Raw genomic sequence first — 13,233 nt, forward strand, 5'->3', positions numbered from 1 at the left:
ATGTGTGTGTGCTACTTGGCAGAGAACTACAGAATTTATTCTCTAGAAGAAAAAGCAGACCTGAAGCGTTATATTACTGGCACACTTGAAACGTGCTCACAGTTCTTTTTTTTTATTATTTTAATCAGAGGATTATTACTTTACTATATTGTGATTTTCTTTTCTTTTTCTTTTTTTTTGCTATAAGCATAGATGTGTCCCCTCCATCCTGAACCCCCCTTCTGCCTCCCTCCCTCCCCTCTCCCTAAACTTTTGGGTCCTTGCTTCATGCATCGAATTCACACTGATTATCTGTTTTACATATGGCAATGAGTTCTTATCTTCTTTTTTTCTCTAGATACTTTGAGACTATCCTGTTCCCTATAATTGGTAGCACTCTCTCTCTTTTAAAAAATTTATTATTTTTATTTATTTTTGGCTGTGCTGAATCTTCATGGCTGAGTGTGGGTCTCTCATTGTGTGTCTTCTCTTGTTGCAGAGGACAGGCTCCAGGTGCATGGGCTTCAGTAGTTGCAGCTCGTGGGCTTGCTAGCTGCAGGCTCTAGAGAGCAGACTCAGTAGTTGTGTCACATGGGGCTTCATCACCCCATGGCATGTGGAACATTCCCAGACTAGGGGTCAAACCCATGTCCTTTGCATTGGCAGGAGGATTCTTAGCCACTGGATTACCAGGGAAGTCTCACATTCTCATCTTCTAAACTTCAACAAAAGCTGCTTGGACAAACTATTTAATATCTGCCCCTATTAAACAAGCCAGGTAGTTGATGTATTAAGAAGTCAGAAGCTGGTCACTTCACTTCTTTCTATTGCCTCCAGTTGTTAGAATACTGGCAACTCACATAAATATGTTTACTGGATCCAGGTAGATTCCCAGCATCAGACTGATGGGATCATATTTTAGAACTCCATACACCTGTATGACTTCTGCATGCTTGATTACTTTCTGTTTGTCATACGGAAAAAACATGCTGCAAAGAACTAATCCACCATAAATTGCTACTGAGTACAGAGTGGCAGCAGCCGCCGTGGTAGGTCAAAAAACATAGATCCCGGTGAGGACACAGACCAGACCCAGGCCCACCCCCACATGCTCCCATGTTCAGAAACTTCTCACTGGGCAAACACACCTGTGGTCACAGGGAAGAGGCCTCCCACAATGGCCAACTGTCTACCACTCAGCTCTGAGAAGAGGCCCCCTTAACATCATCAGAACCACCACTGCACACATCACAGCAGGATATAGTAACCAAGCAAGATGCTTTGGGCCTGGGCTCTAGTCATATGTTATCCACTGTACTGACAATTCAGCTTCAATCATCGCTGTATGACAGCAGGTGCAATTGAAAGCTGCACCAACTGTTACCCCAGCCTCTCGTCATTAAGTTCATGAGAGCAGTTCTGCTCACCACCAGAAAAGAGGAATGCTGCGAAACCGATACTTGCAGCTAAGTACATGTAGGTGGAACGAGTTCTATCCTTTACTTACTGAGGCCAAATTGCAGCCTTTTCCATAGCTCCAATCTCATTAGACATTCCCAGCCCACAGTAACACAATGCTCATAGACCAACATCTTCCCATCAGATCTATTTAAAATATTTTTTCCAGTGATGGTTCCAAAGCTGCCTCTGTGAGTTTTTTGGCCAGTTTTCCCATGCTGGATCCCAATTCTTGTCTTTGTGGCATATTCCCTGCTGGCTGTTAGGAGCTACTGATTCTTTGTCATGGAATTCTGGTTTTTTTTTTAGATTAGGTTATGTTGCAATTCTTTTTTAATGTTTCCAATTCTTTACATAAAAAGAATAAGTTTGTATAAGCAACTAGGACCTACTGTATTGCACAGGGAACTATACTTAGTATCCCGCAATAACCCACAGTGGAAAAGAATCTGAACAAGAATATATGTGGAAAAGAATCTGAACAAGAATACATACATATATCCATATAAATATACATATATATAACTGAATCACCTTGCTGTATACTGTAAATTAACTATACTTCAACAACAGAAAAGAATAAGTCCATGATTCAAATAAAAAAAAACCCAACTATTTAAAAGTATACTTTGTGAAGTCACTTTACTTCTGTGCTTGTTTAGTCTATTCCCTACCCTTATGTGTGCATATATATATATATATATATATATATGTTTTTTTCCTTGCATATACTTTCAGTATTTCTTATTCCAGGTATTGGCAAATGCAAATATATAATTATCTTCCCTAATTCCTTACTCAGAGGGTAGCATACTATAAACACTTGTTCATACTTTCTTTGTTTAAATTTATTTTATTGAAGTGTAGTTGATCTACAATGATGTATTAGTTTCATGTGTTGTTGTTATTGTTTAGTCCCTAAGTCATGTCAGACTTTTGCAAAGTGAGTTAGTTTATAATATATATTCATATATATTCTTTTTCTTGTTATCTTCCATCGATGGGATTCTTCACAACAGGGAAGGTGAAAGCCGGGTGGAAAACCCTGGAAGGTGGTGTCCGCAGACACACAAGTCTTGCAGCCAGCATGGTGCACCAGGTTTAACAAGCATATCTGAAATGCTCAGTCCCTGGTCACCTCAAGTGCTCAATCTCCCTTCAGGGCTGGCAAAATGCAACCACACACATGTCCCATGCCTTCCGTCAACCTCTTATTCTATACTTTTCACTTAATAAAAATTATCTTGAGCTAAGATCTCAGACAATGTGAAGAAAAATCAGGGAAGAAATAAATGAGTAGAACTATGCTAAAGTCTTCATCTTAAACAAGAAAAATTCTAAAGAATGTGCTAACTATTGGACAGTGGCACTCATCTCCCATGCTGTAAGGTCATGCGTAAAATCTTTCATGCTAGGCTTCAGTGCTATGTGAACCGTGAACTTTCAGGTGTCCAAGCTGGGTTTAGAAAAGGAAGATGAACCAGAGATCCAATTGCCAACATTCGCTGGATTATAGAGAAAGCAAGGAAATTCCAGAAAAACATTTACTTCTGTTTCATCAACTACACTACAGTCTTTGTGGGGATCATAACAAACTGTGGAAAGCTCTCAGAGAGATGAGAATACCAGACCATCTTACCTGTCTCCTGAGAAACCTGTATGCTGATCAAGAAGCAATAGTTAGAACCCTGTATGGAACAACAGATTGGTTCAAGATTGAGCAAGGAGTGTGACAGGGCTCTCTGCTGTCACCCTGTTTGTTTAACCTATATGCTGAGCACACCATGAGAAATGCCAGGCTGGATGAGTTACAAGCTGGAATCAAGATAGGTGGGAGAAACATCAACAACCTTAGATATGCACAAGATACAACCCTAATGGCAGAAAGCAAAGAAGGAACTAAAGAACTTCTTGAGGGTAAAGGAGGAGAGTCAAAGAGTCAGGCTTAAAACTAATTATTAAAAAGAAAACTAAGATCATGGAAGTGAAAGGCAAAGGAGAAAAGGAAAGATATACCCATTTGAGTGCAGAGTTCCAAAGAATAGCAAGGAGAGATAAGAAAGCCTTCCTCAGTGATCAGTGCAAAGAAATAGAGGAAAACAATAGAATGGGAAAGACTAGAGATCTCTTCAGGAAAGTTATAGATACCAAGGGAACATTTCATGAAAAGATGGGCACAATAAAGGACAGAAATGGTATGGATCTAAAAGAAGCAAAAGATATTAAGAAGAGGTGGCAAGAATACACAGAAGAATGATACAAAAAAGATCTTCATGACCCAGATAACCATGATGGTGTGATCACTCACCTAGAGCCAGACATCCTGGAATGTGAAGTCAAGTGGGCCTTATGTAGCATCACTACGAACAAAACTAGTGGAGGTGATGGAATTCCAGTTGCGCCATTTCAAATCCTGAAAGATGATGCTGCGAAAGTGCTGCACTCAATATGCCAGCAAATTTGGAAAACTCAGCAGTGGCCACAGGACTGGAAGAGGTCAGTTTTCATTCCAATCCCAAAGAAAGGCAAAGCCAAAGAATGTTCAAACTACCACATAGTTGCACTCATCTCACACGCTAGCACAGTAATGCTCAAAATCCTCCAAGCCAGGCTTCAACAGTTCAGTTCGAACTATGAACTTCCAGATGTTCAGGCTGGATTTAGAAAGGGCAGATGAACCAGAGAATTGCCAACATTCGCTGGATCATCAAAAAGCAAGAGAGTTCCAAAAAAAACCAAAAACCAAAAACAAAAACCATCTATTTCTGCTTTACTGACTATGCTAAAGACTTTGACTGTGTGGATGACAGTAAACTGTGGAAAATTCTTAAAGAGATGGGAATACCAGACCACCTACCTGCCTCCTGAGAAATCTGTATGCAGTTCAAGAAGCAACAGTTAGAACTGGACATGGAACAACAGACTGGTTCCAAATAGGAAAAGGAGTATGTCAAGGCTGTATATTGTCACCCTGCTTATTTAACTTATATGCAGAGTACATCATGAGAAACGCTGGGCTGGAGGAAGCACAAGCTGGAATCAAGATTGCTGGGAGAAATATCAATAACCTCACATATGCAGATGACGCCACTCTTATGGCAGAAACTGAAGAGGAACTAACTAAAGAGCCCCTTGATGAAGGTGAAAGAGGAAAGTGAAAAAGTAGGCTTAAAACTCAACATTCAGAAAGCTAAGATCATGGCATCCAGTCCTATCACTTCATGGCAAATAGATGAGGAAACAATGGAAACAGGAACAGAATTTATTTTTGGGGGTCCAAAATCACTGCTGATGGTGACTGCAGCCATGAAATTAAAAGACTCTTGCTCCTTGGAAGAAAAGCTATGACCAACCTAGATAGCCTATTAAAAAGCAGAGACATTACTTTGCCAACAAAGGTCCATCTGGTCAAGGCTATGGTTTTTCCAGTGGTCATGTATGGATGTGAGAGTCGGACTGTGAAGAAAGCTGAGCGCTGAAAAATTGATGCTTTTGAACTATGGTGTTGGAGAAGACTCTTGAGAGTTCCCTGGACTGCAAGGAGATCCAACCAGTCCATCCTAAAGGAGATCAGTCCTGGGTGTTCATTGGAAGGACTGATGCTGAAGCTGAAACTCCAGTACTTTGGCCACCTGATGCGACAAACTGACTCATTGGAAAAGACCCTGATTCTGGGAAAGATTGAAGACTGGAGGAGAAGGGGACGACAGAGGATGAGATGGTTTGAATGGCATCACCAACTCAATGGACATGAGTTTGAGCAAGCTCTGGGAGTTGGTGATGTACAGGGAAGCTTGGTGTGCTGCATTCTGTGGGGTCACAGAGAGTCGGACATGACTGAGCAACTGAACTGAACTGAAGACCATGGCATCCAGGCCCATTACTTTATGGCAAACAGAAGGGTATAAAGTGGAAGTAGTGACAGATTTCCTCTTCTTGGATCACTGCAAATGGTGACTGCAGCCATCAAATCAGAAGCTTCTTGGCAGGAAAACTATGACAAACCTAGACAGTGTGTTCAAAGGCAAAGACATTCTGCTGCCACTGGTCTGAATAGTCAAGAGTATGGTGTCCCCAGTGGTCACTTATGGTTGCAAGAGCTGGACTATAAAGATGACAGAATGCCAAAATATTGATGCCTTGAAACTGTGGTGCTGGAGAAGACTTCTGAAAGTCTTGGACAGCAAGGAGATCAAACCAGTCAGTTTTAAGGGAAGTCAACCCTGAATGCTCAGTGGAAGGATTGATGTTGAAGCTGAAGCTTCAGTGTTTTGGTCACCTGATGTGAACAGTTGACTCACTGGAGAGTGCCTGATGCTGGGAAAGACTGAGGGCAGAAGGAGAAGAAGGTGTCAGAGGATGATATTGCTGGATGGCATCACTGATGCAATGGACATGAACTTGGACAAACTTCAGGAGATGGAGAGGGATGGGGAGGTCTGGTGTGCTGCAGTCCATGGGGCCACAAAGAGTTGGACACAACTGGATAACTGAATTACAACAACAAAAATCTCAGTCTATCTGAACAAAAATCAGGCAAGGAATAGATTAGTAGAACCATGCTAATGTCTTCATCTTAAATAAGAATAATTCAAGATACAAATTCTTAATGTTAGCAATTAGAAAGCAATTGCAATTTTGTAGCTTGCTTTTTAAAGTATTGACAAGAACTGTTGCACCATTCTAGTCACTCACTTTAGGAAGAGCAAATTCTATCACTTTCTCAGTCTGCCTTCCTTTCTTCTGCTCTCTTTTCCCTTTCTGGTTGGGAATGTGTCACCGGCATGATGAATTCTATATTTTTTATCCAAATATCATACTGGCTGGAGGCATTCTGCATTCCTCTTGGCTTTGGACTTTTTATAACCTATGATCAGAGTATAGATGGTTAAGGATGGCTGCTTTATCCAGTTCCCTAGGAGGATTTCTGTAATGTTAGTGCTCATTTATTTTGATATGGAGACTGAGCTTGGGAGGACATGCATGGATTTAAGCTGTGCACTTGTCTCCAGGATACAGAGAATGCTCTGATGCACCTGCAACTTTGACAGTGCTAATTGGCTGGATGCCAAATGCAATCTAGAGGGCATCATAAGCAGAAGATGGAATAACAGAAATTCCTGGTGGTTTTCCTTTGGAAATACATCAAGACTCTAATACCTTTCTCAGTAACTTCACTACTTCTACTTTACTGTTCCCTCCCAATGTGACAATTGTCACTAGTTGGAACGCTCGCCATTCCCCACTCCCCAACTCAGTCTCTTCTCAACATGATAATCTGAGTGATCCTTTAAAAACATAAATCAGACCATGCTCAAAACCTTCTAGGGATTTCCCACTTCACTCCAGCAAGAGTCAACATCCCTACAATGACAGAACGGGGCCCGACCTGGCTCTCCTCTCCTATCCAAGCACTTTCCTCCTCACCTGTTCTGCTCCAGCCATGTGGATGTTCAGAGCCACTTCCACCTCAGGAGCTTTTTTTTTTTTTAAACTGGGAGAAAGTGGAGTTACAGTGCTGTACTGGTTTCTGCCGTACACAACGTGAATCAACTATTGTTGCTATAGAGTCACTCAGTCATGTCTGGCTCTTTGCTGCAGCATGCTAGGCTTCCCTGTCCTTCACTATCTCCCAGGGTTTACTCAGACTCATGGTCATTGAGTTGGTGATGCCATCCAACCACTCATCCTCTGTCGTCCCCTTCTCCTCCTGCCCTCAATCTTTCCCAGCAACAGGGAATTTTCCAATGAATCAGCTCCTCACATCAGGTGCCCAAAGAATTGGAGCTTCAGCTCAGCATCAGTCCTTCTAATGAATATTCAGGACTGATCTCCTTTAGGTTTGATTGGTTTGATCTCCTTGAGGTCCAAGGGCCTGCAGTGCCCCAGTTCAAAAGCATCAGTTCTTCAGAGCTCAGCCTTCTTTACGGTTTAACTCTCACATCCTTACATGACTACCAGAATAACCATAGGTTTGACCACACAGACCTTTGTCAGCAAAGTGATGTCTCAGCTTTTTAATCCACTGTCTACGTTGGTCATGGCTTTTCTTTTCAGGAGACGTGTTTTCTTTTAATTTCATGGCTGCTATCACTGTCCTCAGTGATTGGGAGCCCAAGAAGATAAAAACTACCGCTGTTTCCATTAAAAAATGGAAAACCCCATCCATTTGCGATGAAGTGATGGGACTGGGTGCCATAATCTTGTTTTTGCATGCTGAGTCTTAAGCCAAAAGTATACATACGTCCCCTTGCTCTTGAGCCTCCCTCCCAGCCCCCAGCCCCATCTAGGTGCTCACGGAGCGCTGGGCCGAGCTCCCTGTGTTGTCAGCAGCTTCCCACCTGCCATCCACTTTACACGTGGTAGTGTGTGTGTGTGAAGGCTGCTCTCCAACCTGTCCCACCCTATCCTTTCCCCGTTGTGTCCGCAAGTCAGCTCTTTATGTCAGCACCTCTATTCCTGCCCTGCAGATAGATTCATCAGCAGCACTTTTCTAGATTCCATACTTATGCGTGAATATATGATATTTGTCTCTCTTTCTGACTTACCTCACTCTGTATAACAGGCTCTAGGTTCATCCACCTCAGCTCCCCTCAGAATCTGAGAACCTGATGTTTTCTGGGCTTGAAATGTTCGTCCTCCAATTATCCACATTACTTGTTTTGTGACTTCCTCATCTCGTTGCTAAAACATGACCACAGGAGAGGGGCTTTCCATGACCACTCTTTACAAAATAGTCACCCCCCCAACCCCATTCAGGGGGCTCCCCTTCTACCTTATTTTCTTTCTTGTTCTCCATGGCACTTGTTCACATCTGACGTACTCCGAGCCCTGTTACGTGTTTTGTTAGATGTAGATCCCCTAGAATGCAAGCTTCATGAGGGCAGGCAGTCTATTCCACGTATGGATGGATCCCCGCACACCACCCAGAGCATGGCACAGGAGGTGTTGAGTATGTATCTGGGGATGGCTATCACAAGCACACCTCTCGGCTTTCTTGGTGAAGTTTCACATTGCTTATTATGAGATGATGGTCATGAAAAGAGACCTCCTAGACAGGGGACTGGAGACAATATCATACAATGGGCAGAAAGGTCAAGCCTGGTATTGTGGGTTGAATAGTGTCTCCTCAAATTTATATGATGAAGCCCTAACCCCCAGTACCTCAGAAGGACAGCATTTGGAGACAGGTCCCTTAGAGAGGTGATTAAACTAAAATGAAGCCTTACAGTGGGTCCTCATCCAGTATGGTTGCTATACTTATAAGAGAGGAACTTTGGACATGCAGGGAGACACCAGGGCTGTACACACAGTGTCAAGGCTGTGTGAGGATTCATAAGAAGGTGACCTTAGGAGGAATGAAACTGGCCAAGATCTGGGATTTGAACTTCTGGCCTCCAGAATTGTGAAAAGAAAAACTGGGTTGCTTAGATCACTCAGTCTGTGGTATTTTGCTATGGTAGCCCTAGTGAATTAATAAGGCAAGTGGTATTTTGAGTTGGACTTGCAAATGTCTGGGTCTGCTTATATATATGACAACAAGTGGGAAACATACACTAATTAAAGGTTTCTAAAGGTCCAGAGATTCCAGGGAGTTCATAATCACTAAGAGAGAAAGGTATCCTATTAGTAGAAACTGCACAGAGCTAGGCTGACTTCAATCTTGGGATAAAAAAGTCTCCCCTAATGGGTAGACCACCACTACCATGTGCCCAGTCTTATTCCAATGGGTTTGCATGAGCTTAGCCATCCAGCTCTCCCAACAACTCCAAGAAAGTTCGTCACCTCATTTTTCATATGAGAGCACTAAGGCACAGACAGGTTTGCAAAGTTGGCCAAGGTCACAGGCTTCAAGTGGCAGCGTCAAGGTTCGAATTAGGCAGTGGCTCTGGAACTTGTACAGAACTTGGAACTCCTACATTCCACCTCCTTTTATGTATCTCCCCATGCCTGCAAGAGGATTTCCCACACATTTAGATTTGCTAGTCACTGGTCTATAAGGACAAGCTAACAGTTTAGCTTTCTATTAGCACCAACCTACCTTTTAAGCTTAATCTTTTTTGCTCATATACATTTAGAAAAACCATATCATCCCGTTGTCTCTCAACTTTTCCCTCTCCCCTCTTCTTCTCCCATGTCCCTGCTTTCTTGGTCTTTCAGGTCTTTGCCCTGCTTTCTAGGTCTTCGCTTTTTTTTTTGGAGATAATTTTAGCTTCCTATAGAGCCTTCTGTCCTCATTCTTACCTCTTATCCTTATCTAGAACCTACTCTTAAAGACCAAATCCAAATCCCAACTCCCCCATAAGGTCTTACTTTCTTCTCTGAAAATTTCATTGTACACAGAGCTAATTTGAGAATTAATCATGTACTTTTTAATTAAAATTCTTTTATCTTTGGCTCAATATTATGTATAAATATTCTCAAAGTTTAACTCTTCACCAGTTTTATGTCTCATTTTCAAAATAGACTTAATTCATTGAGGAAATGGATGAAATACTCCTGATGATAATCTGGAAATAGAGACATTGATCTGCTTTGATATGCAAAAACAGTCAAGATAGAAGAAGGAGATAGTAAGTAAGGGCATTCTAATTAGCTAGCACCATGTTGAATTGGAGAAAGAAATGGCAACCCACTCCAGAATTCTTGCCTGGAAAATCCCATGAACAGAGGAGCCTGGTGGGTTACAGTCCATAGGGTTGCAAAGAGTCAGACATAACTGAGCATGCACACACACACACACACACCATGTTGAATGCATTATATACATTAGCTCATTTATTCCTTACAGTGTATAAGTATCATTATCACTATATTATAGATGAGGGAAATGAAGGTTAAAGGTACTGCATAGCTTGTCCAAAGTGATACAACTTGTAAATGTTATGCTAGCATTTGGAAGTGCTGTGATGGATCAATGTGAAGGATTTATAATAATAAGGGATTTAAATAGTGTGAGTTATCAGAAAAAGTAGAAAGTGAAGTCACTCTGTCATGTCTGACTCTTTGCAACCCCATGGACTGTAGCCCACCAGGCTCCTCTGTCCATGGGATTCTCCAGGCAAGAATAGTGGACTGGGTTGCCATTTCCTTCTCCAGGGTATCTTCCCCACCCAGGGATCAAACCTGGGTCTCCCGTCTTACAGGCAAACTCTTTACCGTCTGAGCCACCAGATTATCAGAAGGGAGAATGTAAATTGACCTCGGAAGTTCTGGTAGCCATAGCCTAGAAAATTTGGTTGTCCATCAAAATCTCTGTTCTTCTTGAGCACATAGCTGGACCACTGCAGTTAGGTGTGGATTTATGTCTGAGCTTTAGCCAGTGGGTTGGAGCACAAAGGATGAAGGTTGTCTCTGAGCTTGTCTCTTCCAGGACAGGATGCAGGTGCTGCTGCTGTGACCCTGCAGATGACAGAGCCGCGTGATGGAAGAAACCCGGGCCTCTGAATCACCACATGGAACCCTGCTATTAGGGAGGTTACCACCTTGATATTGTGGCATGAGCAAGAAAAGAGCTTACTGGAGGGGCCTACTTGTTACCGCAGCCTCGCCGACCTAACTGCTGCAATCTAGGAACTGGCAAGGGAGTTGGAGAGCTCTCAGCCTTGAACTAAGAATTTGCTGTGGAACGTAAAGACTGTCTTAGAATATCTCTCACTCACAGATTGGTAGGCTCTATTTCACAGATGGTGGGGTAATACCAGAAGTGTCTGTTCATTCGTGGCAGCCTACGGTCGATTGTTGGAGAAGGGCCTGGCAACCCGCTCCAGTATTCTTGCCTGCAGAATCCCATGGACAGAGGAGCCTGGCGGGCTACAGTGCATCGCGTTGCAGAGTCGGACATGACTGAAGCAACTTGGCATGCATGGTCCACTGTGCCACTAAACAGTTTTAAGTAAAATGAAACAAACTGGAGAATAACACCTCTTATAGTGATGAGGAATAGACATTTTCCATCTGGCCCCAAATTGAAAATTCCCTGATTCAGGCATAGCAGTTTCTAAGGTTTCTGAATTTAAATGGACCAAACACAATACCTTATAGAACAACTGAGAATTTATAAGGCTCTATAAAAATTCAAATTACAATACTTCCTGTTACTTTAGTCAGTAGTTCAAACATAAAGAATTAAAAAAAAATATCTGGAGCATTGATACAATTTATGAAAAGCTTTTACATGAGTGACAGAGTTAGACACACGGGTTAGGACCCCGAGCTAGAGGGAGACAGTTCTGGCCACTGAAGGTCTCTCTTGTGCCCTCACTGCCCTCTGTCATCCATCCAGTCTCCTTTGAACTCCTGTTTGATGTCAAGAGCTGCCTTCTGGGAAGCATTTCTAGGCATTTCATCCATTTAATCACCCAGCTCTGTGGGACTCTGAAGAGCAGTGCTCTCCACTGAGGACAGACAGACTCAATCCTGGTTCCAGCCTTGGAAGGAACTTGAGAATTTCCGGTCCCCTCTCTCCCTCTCACACTCCTGTCTTCTTGCCATTTAACAGGGTGTTGATCCTCAGCCCAAGGACGGATTCTGTCTTGGTCTCATTCGCTTCCTTGGGGCAGGCGGCTGCAGTCTCCCTCCCTGACAATAGAGGGTGCCAGAAGACCACAACCCCTTGGAAGTCAGGCTTCTGGTCCAATTTTCCTTCCCACGTGGAGCAGGAAATGGTCACTTGGTTTTTGGATGATAATGGAGGTTTCTCCTTTTCTGCCTCTTTATATCACCGGTGACATTTTTTGGCAGAAGCTGAGAAAATAGACTAATTTTTCCCACATGACCACTCATTGTTTGCACCCATCCCCCTTCTTTCTCCTCATACTGTCTTCTCCTCTTACAAAAGCTGTTTTTGCTCCGTAAGGCATGTTAGGTTAGCTGTGGGGGTTGTCCAAATCCCAAGATGCCATAAGTTTCGAGGCTCCCCTCTGTACTCACCTGAGTTGGCTGGCTCACTTAAGCTTATCATATGGAAAGCCCCAAAAATGGAATTATTAAGGAAGAAGATATCCTCTGAATCCTGTAATACATTCAGAAAATGTCTTTTGGTTGCTGTGTGGTTTGGCAGATTTGTAGATTGATATGGTGGTTGGATTGTGTTTTAGGGGTGGATCGAGATTCTGCTGTGTTTACTTTATTTACTGTCTCAAATAGGCATTTTACTGCCAAAACAAAGTGAGAAGAAGGAAAAGGAAAAAGTTGTTTGGGCCTTTATCCCTGACTGTTATGTAAAATTCAGAGACTAAAGCTGCCTGAGCCATAACCTACATCTTTTCCCAGTAGGGATTCTCTGGTTTACTCAAGAGTCATTAATTCCTGCAACTATAGTCCAAGTACAAGCATTTTGTGTTCATCCAGGATACAATGAGCCATGGTTTTGAGAAGTCAGAGGATGTTGGAGAAAGGAGAGAAAAAGGTCATCTGAAGCAGTTCACTCACTTTAAAAACAGCTCAGAGGTCCTGAGGTCACTCAGCCTGTTGGACCTTAATTTTTTTCAGTCTGTGTCTCTGTCTCCTATATCTTGTCTTATTGTTGACTAACTTGTTAGGGAAAATGTATTTCCTTAGATTTTCCTGAGGCTGAAGGCAGGCAATTATTTATTACTTTTATTGAAGTATAGTTGATTTGTAATGTTGTATTAATTTCTGCTTTACAGGAAAATGATTCAGATATTCTCAGCTATGCAGTAGGACCTTGTTGTTTATCCATTCTATGGATAATAGCTTACATCTGCTCAGTCCAACCTCCTACTCTTTCCCTTCCCCAAACTTCTACCCCTTGACAACCACAAATCTGTTCTC

General features: G+C 42.5%; 1 pseudogene; it reads right to left on the reverse strand.

Annotated features, from left to right (window-relative positions):
- Positions 1-793: 793 nt before the first annotated feature.
- Positions 794-2,526, reverse strand: LOC110147207 (growth hormone-inducible transmembrane protein-like; annotated as a pseudogene).
- Positions 2,527-13,233: the final 10,707 nt, after the last annotated feature.

This window comes from Odocoileus virginianus, chromosome 17 (genome assembly GCF_023699985.2).
Source record: "Odocoileus virginianus isolate 20LAN1187 ecotype Illinois chromosome 17, Ovbor_1.2, whole genome shotgun sequence".
NCBI lineage: Eukaryota > Metazoa > Chordata > Mammalia > Artiodactyla > Cervidae > Odocoileus > Odocoileus virginianus.